Genomic DNA, 9016 nt, shown 5'->3' with positions numbered 1-9016 from the left:
ATTAATGTTTTATAAATATTATAACACTATGTACACCCTGTGCTCAAAAAAATTCCAGCATAAATATAACTGATTTTTTGAATGAAATAATATATAAATGACTTCAAAAATAGCTTATATAAAACAGAAACTTAAGTTATACTTATGAAGTAGTAGCATTTATATCTTAACTACACCTAATTTCAAAGATGAAAGAAATGACTTATTTGTTTTTAAATATTACTTTGGCTAGATTTATTTGATTGTAAAAAAGAAGAACCTAGGCACATACAAATTTTTCAACAAAATAAAAAATAAAAATGATAACAAGAACCTTAATATACTTACCAAAATAATTAGGCATCTAAATGTTACCTACCTTAACAAGTTTTTAATAATTTATAATGCATTCATTGTACCATTTGTATGAACAAAATAAAATTAAGATTTAATTCAGTGGCAAGAAAAATATTGAATTGGTATGATTGTTAGATGGTGTGCTTATATATTTTTAACTGATATTAGAAAATAATTATTATAAGTTGTAGAACATGCTTCTTGCTGTAAATAATAAAACTTTCAGAGAAAAACAAACAATGCCAAACAAACAATTCAACACAAATATATTTCAACAAGTTTTCATCAGTTTGAACAACTGTAACAAAATAAAGAAAATTTTAACTTATACAGCTCGTAATTACATCGGAAATTATTTTATCAAGCAAAAAACAAAGTAATTAAAGTTCTAAATAATAATTCAATTCAACATGAGAGCAACATATTTGTGCTGAATAAACCTTGTTTGTTTTCAATCAAGTACAATAGTAGTACTTTAAAGAAAAGCTAAAAAGGCAGAACTAAACATGTGTCATAATACAAACACTGATTTATAACTCAAACATCTTCAGCGTCATACATGCTTGCTAACTCCAATCTCCATCAAATTGCGATGTCTGGTTGTCAACTGCTAACTACGATGCCACACTATTAGCTGATGAACTTCCCACCATAATCATCAAACATGCTTGAGTACTCCTCGGACAAGTTGATGCTGTAATATTTATGATTGTTATTTGCGTTGGTAACAAATTTCTCATTAAATTGTTGAATAATAATGCTGAATAAATGAGTATTTTCTGTTTACACATGTATCAGCAAATATTAAGGTCAACTTTTAATGGCATTGGGGGGTTAACACCCTTTTTATGAAATTTAATTTTATTTTATATAGATTTTACCAAGCTACAAAATGCTTTTTACAGATTTAAAATATTCAAAATAGATTTTAGATATAGCCGGACAAAGTTGGAGGCAACAATAGGTTCCTCATAGAAGGCGCAAACTAAAACAGCAAATAACTAGAAACCACTAAAAATCTATCTCCTCCTACGTTTTTTGAGATAATTTTATTTTATTAAATTTAAATATATCAAGGAACACTTCCTGAAGTTTTGAGATAATTATTTAAAAAAACCTAGGAAAAGATAGATTTTTAGTGAATTAGTCTATTTTTGCTGTTTTAGTTTGCGCCTCCCATAAGGAACCTATTGTTGCCTCCAACTTTGACCGGCTATATCTCAAAAATTATTTTGAATTTTTTTAATCTATAAAAAGCATCTTGTAGATTAGTAAAAATTATATAAAATAAGATCAAATTCTAAAAAGAGTGTTTAACCCCCTTATGCCCTTAATTATTAAAAATATAATATATACCAACAGAACAGTCTAAAACAGTAATATTTGACTATTTTAAAAGCTGTGCCTGCTAAGTACAAAAAAATAGGTTCTGTGCACTTTAGACTACAAAAATTTAAGTTGACATTAATAAAATACTAATGTATTCATGTTTTATACATATACAAACTACGTCTTAAGGTATATTTAGAGCAAAGGTAATAAAGGGGGTAAATCACTATTTTCAAAAATTCAAGGTTGCTAAAGGTTTTTGAAAGTACAAATTTTTAAGTTTTTTTAATAAAAATTTAGTTTTAAGGTAAAAAAACTGTCTTAAATAATATAATCACATTGAGAAGATGCTGATAAGTTACTTGAATAAGTTTTTTTGCATTTAAAAAAAATTGGATGATAACAACTCTTTTCAACTTATATAATCAATTTTTGGTGTCAAATCAAAATTGCATTACTGACATGTGAGAACTGTTTAAATTTCCAGACTTTTTAGTGATTTTTGTTTAAAATTTCATGTTTTAACAAATTTTCTTAAATTCCAGGTATTTTAAGGTTTTTTGGCTTAGATTGTCAAATTACAGGTTTTTCCAGGATTTTTAGGTTTTTGGGCAAGCCTGCAACATGACCTTATTTTGTAGAGTTATAACTACATTTCATTTTTTTTTCATAACTTTATTTTATTTTTTTCTTTATTTTATTCCTACAAACTGTTATAAATATTGCAAGAAACATTTCTATGAAACTTGAAGTATTTATCTCAAAAAATGTAGAAGATATATTGGAGCAACTTTTATTTGTTTTAGTTTTATACTCCCATAAAGAACTTTTTAACTATCTGACTTTGACTGGCAATATCTCAAAAGTTATTTTGAATTTTAGAAATCTGTAAAAGCCAACTTCTAGCTTTGTTAAAACTCTACAAAAGAAGTTCTTAAAAAACTAATAAATTCTTAATATGTTTGTATTGATTTTTTCTAAAAAACTAACTATATCTGAAAAATTAATTGACTTCTTTATATTCTATAAAAAGTAATTTACAGCTAATACTTCAAGTTGTTAAATGAGCAAATGTTAATTTTAGTAAAAAATACTTAAGCCCCATATGGCTTAATAAGGTTGATCGTTTATGTAACCATATCTTATTTTTTAAAAGGTATGCACTTTTAAGGCATAACAATATAATATTTTGTTTTAATTTGTGTTGTTTTGACTTTATACTAAAGCTAATATAATTTTACAAAAATGTCTCTGTATTTTTGTAACCTTTCCAACCTACTATCAAGCATGTTAAACCTTATAAATAGTTTTCATTTTATTTACATACTTATGGTTCACTTGATAAAAAATCAAGCCACAATAACAATTCAATAACATAAATATTGAACCTGCAAAGTGTATAGAAAGCTCCAAGCAGCATTTCCTATCAAAAACTCCTGCAGAACATATCTACACTCGTAGATTGTTGGTTGTTTTTTCAATCGACTCGGTTTTACTTCATTTTGACCTTTTTTTTCTCAATGCTGTTAAAATTAATGTAAGTTAAATGTATTATCCATTGAAAACAAGCTTTTTTTAATTGGACCAAAAGTGAAAAAAACTTCTTATCAGAAAATTTCAATAAAAAAAAGTTTTTTAAACTTTATTACTTAATATTTTGTTACCTGTTTTTATTATCAGGATACAAATTAGTAAAAACATATAAAGTATAAGTTTTACTTTCATTAAAATCATAGGGGGATGGGCTGTTAATAACATTATTTTAAAGATGTTTATCTTAGCTACCAACTGTTTTATATTTTTCCTATGATAAAAACTATTTTAATATGGAGGGGACAAAGTTAAAGAGCTCAATAGGATTCTAATGGAATGGTGAAGTTAATAAGGAAAAAAAAATATTTTATAACAAAATCTACCTTTTTTAAGCAGCTTATATTAAACATTATAACTTATCTTACTTAACAATAAACAATCTTATTGCAAGAGTTTGAAAAAATTAAGAAAAAATTATCTTTCCTCAAAAAAAAAGAATGAAACTGATTTTACAATCTCCTTTTGGTTTTTTTTTAATAGGATTTAAAATAGTTTTTTTTTTATTTTAAAGCAAGGGAGACCACCAGAAAGTTTGATGTCAATAGATTAAAAAGTGAGGGTGAAGATATATTTTTAATTAATCTTTAAGTTTCTGGTTAAAAAATTGCTGCTTATAAGATTTTTTACAAAAATGACTTCCTAAAAAATTTAACAAAAATTTCAAATTTTAAAAAACTGACTTATAGTTTTACTTTCAAGTTTTCATATAAAAGCTAAGGTTCATTTTGGTAAAAAAAAAGTTATCCCCCATACCCTTAAATTTAGACATAACTTTATAACAGAGATGCCACAACAAAAAGCAAGCCTGAAAGACCAAAAACTAGCTTGAGTTACATCAAGCTAGCACAAATCATCTTGAGTTTTATAATTTCTTAAAATCTAACAAGCTAATAACCAAAAAAACACCTTGAATTAAGCTTAAATATATATAAATAACCAAAAATAACAAAAGAATTTAGTAAAACACAACTTAAAGATTAAAAGTTAAAATCATATAACCATGAGATTTAGAAAAAAATATCCAAACTAGCCTGATTACTTCAACAAAAAAATCAAAAGTATGTTACAATCCTATAATAAGTGTTTAGCTAAACAAAAGAATACAGGTTTTGTAATGTTTGGTAAATGAGTTAAGGTAATTTTAATATAAATTGTCTAATTGTATGCGTAACTTAATTCGTCTACAATTGTATCATATATTCTTTTAAACTTAGAGTTGTTTAATTTTTTTTATACATTCTAAATAGTCATAGGGGCCAGGGGAGGGGGGTAAATCTATTTTTTCAATGTAGTCTTATTTATATTATTATTGTAAGTTTATTGTCATATGAAGGACCCAGGCATCAAAACCTAGGCCACTTATACAGAAAGACATACAACAAAAAGACAAAAATAAACCAAGATTGTACATTAAAAATGAAAAAAAAAACTGAGTTTAACTAATTAAAGTTTAAAAATTAACATAAAAACACCAAAAATTATAACACAAAATTTATAATTCCGGTGCTTCCGAAAAGAGAACAACAATATCCTACTTCAACTTCACCCGAACAGATGAACATATGACAAAAAAAAACTTTTCATTAGTTTTTCTTTTTATAAATTTTATATTCTTTGATTTTTCAAAAATTCTTTTTAACAGAATTTTCTTAATATGACAAGGAACATTTCCTAAAAGTTTGAGATGTTTTCTTAAAACACATACGAGAAGATTTATTTTTAAAGAAATAGTCTTTTTACACATTTTACTGCTTAAGGCTGTATTAGAAAAATCAATATTGGCTCTCATTTGAATGTTTAAGTATAGATTTAAAGATAACTTATATAAAACTTCAAATAGTTTTCAAAAATAACAAGTTTTGTAAAAATACTCTGATACAAGCCTATAGAGTATAAATGGCTTATTTTCTTGAGATTAAAAACAAATTACTTATTTATGTATATCTCCTTTATCATTCATTAAAAAGCAATATATTTTGTAATCCACAAAAATTATTTTTGATATTAAGAACATTTTGTAGGAAGTGGTTTATAAGAAAACTTAAAAACATTTATGACCAAAAATTATTTAAATCTTTTATGGTTGAAATTTAAAACAAACTAATAAAACAAAATTGTTTTCTAAAAATTTATTAAAACTTGTCAATAATACTTAATGAACTTTACTGCAAGATAATGTTCATTAATTATTATTGTTGGCGCAAAACATCTCAACTCTGTTGATGATGGCTGTAATAACTATTGGTTAATATTTATTAAATATTAGATTGAGAAAGTTTTAAAACAATTGCAAAAACAATTGCACAAAAACTAAAGGAAAAGATAAATTTTTTATTAAGTAGTCTATTTTTCAACTTTTAGTTTTTTATCAAGTAGTCTATTTTTCACATTTTAGTTTGCATCTCCATCAAAAATCCTATTGAACTCTTAAACTTTCTTAAAACAATATTAAGTAATTCTTCTATTTAATCTTTTTAACCATTACAATAAGATTTATCTATTACTGAACATTAGAGGTTAATATTAAAAAATCAAAGAGAACATTTTTTTTTTTAATTTCACAAAAATCAGTAATGAAAAATTTCACCTTAATATACTTTTAAAAATCAGTCAATGTTAATTTTTATAAAACAAAATGTTGTACTACCCACCTTCTATGGTCTTTAATGCTTGTGTAATTAAAAAATAAACTGAATTTGTATATATACAGACATAGTAACAGAGATACTTGAGATGACTGTTCTGCATTTGTATAGACATATGAAATCAAATCACAGTAAAACAAAATTTGTAATAAAACATAATAATATTATAAAATTTTTGAGTATTTAAGGCCACAAAAGTAAAATATTTTTGTAACAAAAAGCTGCTTATAAATACCTAAAAGACATTTACTTTAATTTCAGGTCATTGAGAGTACAAAAAATTGACTTACAATAAATTTAAAACTGTTCTTAGTTATGCAGAGTTTTTTTTTAAGGTTTTTTTTTAAGATTTAGATAATCATTTTTTATTTAAATTAATTACTTAAATTCAATAAAAAATTAAATTTTTGTACAAAATTGATTTTAAAATCAAAACATTGATACTTAAACAACTAAATTTCATTAATGATCTAAAAAATCAAAATGGACTGAGAATTAAAAAAAAAAATTCAAAAATCTTAAAACTATCCTGACTTTATTAGGGTTGCCAAATACTTTTGGTAATTTTTCTCCATGTTTTTAAAATTACACGTTTTAGGGTCTATTTTTAGTATTATATTATGTTTAAGGTATGTTAAATAGTGTAACAACATTGAAAATATATTATAAAGCTTCCTTTTGATGACAAAAAAAATCATCAATATCAGGGGTTCCCAAATTCAGATGGGGCCAAGTCAGATGTTCAGAGGGCTACAAGCAGCAAAGAGGCCAAGGGGGGGGGGCATGAGCAGTAAATGTGCCACAGGGGAGCCAGGAGGTCATAATTTGAAAAATACACATTCCGTAATTGATGATGAAGAGCAAATAAAAAAAGTATTAAATGGTAGTTTGAGTGATCTTGTTGAAGGGGGCCATAGCTTTTTATAACTTCTTCAAAGGGCCATTTGAAAAAAAGTTTGTAAAACCCTGATCTATATGATAGATTTTTAAAGTTAAATAGAAATTTTCCTACTTAATATGTAAAAGTTGTTTAAATTCCTAGGTTTTTTAGTGATTTTGGTTCAAAATTCCAGATTTTGTAGTGATTTTTGTCCATAATTCCTAGTTTTTTACAAAATTTCTAAAATTCTAAAAGCCTAAATTGTCAAACTCTGTTTTTTCCATGATTTCATGTTTTTTGGCAACCCTGCTTATATTAAAAAAAGTAAGCTAGCCATACTCTTACTGAGTTATCCTAAGAATAAGTAAGGCCTTAATCATCCAGAATTTAAAAAATCAGAACTTAACTGAGTTATCTTAAGTGTTGGCAAAACAGGTGTTTTGGAAATTTTTCAAGGATTTCTGAATTTCATCTAGATTTTAGAAAGTACAATTTTTTTGAAAAATATACTATAAAATTTGATTGAAGGTAAAAAACTGTCTGAAATAGTATTGAAATGTTGAAAACGTACTGTCTTAGTGCTTAAAATATATTTATTTTACAGTCCACAAATTTTAATTAATACAACAAAAAATTATTGTAGATGATGATAGATTGTTTGTGTCTAAATTTTAAACATTCCAGACTTTTACAATATTTCAACTTCTAGTTGCTTTTGCCTAAATTGTCTAATTCTAGGTTACTCCAAGATTTATGATAATCCTGAAAAGATCAAACTCAAAAATTAAAAAGATTTTTTTAGAAACTTTTAAATAAAAAGCCTTTTCAGTTTGTGGTTCTCATTAATTCTATTGAGCTCTTAACTCAAATATAACTCATAAGTTACATTAAAATATTTAAGACAATTATTTAAGTTCTTAACCTAAGATCAAGTTGTGTAAAAAACATTAATATACTATGGCATTAACTATTATCATATATAAACTAAACAGTTTAATAAACAAACCTTTTCAGTTGAATCCAAGTAAGTACTAGAAAATTTATGGACAGGAACAAAAGTAGTAAAAGTTACAGTATGCTTAACTATCCATTTGATAAAACAGAATTCAATAGATAAATATAAATTACAATCATGAAATTTGAGATTAACTTTGTTATTGTGATCTCACTAAGGATTCTCTAGCTCTACCTTGTGACTAAACATTTAAATTTGAAAATTTGAAATTACCAAAGAAAAACCTTTTGGTTACCAACTAACTTATTTAATTAAAACAAAAAGTTTTCAACTTTTTAGTATCATATTTGTATGAAAACTTATTTTGAGAAATCTTATATTAAAAAAAAACTATAAGATCTTCATGTGCTAAAACACATAAGAACAGTTAAGGATCAATTTATCAATTTCTATGCTAGACCTTAAAATTAGATAGCTGAAATCAATTTTTTTGTTTAATTTTTTACTAACTACTCAAAAGTACAACATAAAATAAAAAATTTAAGGAAAAACATACTTTAGCATAAATTAACGAACATCAAACTTTAATAATTACAATGATTTTAAAAATATTAATGACATGTAATGCAATAAAGAAATAACTTTTGTGTTATTTTGAAGTTGCAAGGTTTATTACTTTAAATGCTCAAAATATGCTTAACGTTAACACCCAAACAAAATTTCAGAAATACCTAAAAAGAGCATCTTTTTATAACTAATCTTTGTTTTTCTAATAATAACTGTAGAAAAGTTTTACTTAAAACAAATATTAAAGTTTAAAACTACATAAATCTATAAAAGATAGTTAAGTAATAGTTAAGTTGTTTTCAAAAGCGTTAAATACTTTTAGCTTATATTTTAGAATATTTTTAAAATTGAGTTTTTGGCATCTTTAATAAAGTATCGATGATTTAAGAGTTAATAATTATCAACTTTTTATGGTAAGTTGTTATGATGAATTTATTCGTATAAGTTTAGAAGTTATTTTAACTATATTCCATTAATAACTTAATTCTTACTAAAAACATATTACTTTATAGAAAGTTAAAGAACTTTAAATCACTTATAAAAGTAATCAAAACTTAAAAGTGTATTTGTATCAATAAAGAAAAGGACAAGTTTGATTTTTCGAGTATGGTCCAATTACAGCTTTTTATTACTTTTCAATTTAAACTATATGATAAAGTGTTCAGTCAACAAAACATAAAATAAGCTTTTTATATACTGTTTTAATATTAA

General features: G+C 24.6%; 1 long non-coding RNA gene across 1 annotated transcript; it reads right to left on the bottom strand.

The window, feature by feature from the left end:
• Positions 1–581: 581 nt before the first annotated feature.
• LOC145835143 (uncharacterized) lies at positions 582–7912 on the bottom strand. Its single transcript, XR_014369834.1, has 3 exons — positions 7790–7912; positions 3054–3188; positions 582–1030 (listed from the first exon to the last, which is right to left on the bottom strand). It is a non-coding gene; the product is annotated as an uncharacterized LOC145835143 (long non-coding RNA).
• Positions 7913–9016: the final 1104 nt, after the last annotated feature.

The sequence above is a fragment of the Thalia democratica genome, chromosome 4, assembly GCF_965202585.1.
Source record: "Thalia democratica chromosome 4, ktThaDemo2.hap1.1, whole genome shotgun sequence".
Classification (NCBI taxonomy): domain Eukaryota; kingdom Metazoa; phylum Chordata; class Thaliacea; order Salpida; family Salpidae; genus Thalia; species Thalia democratica.
This window is presented reverse-complemented; position numbering and strand designations above follow the sequence as displayed.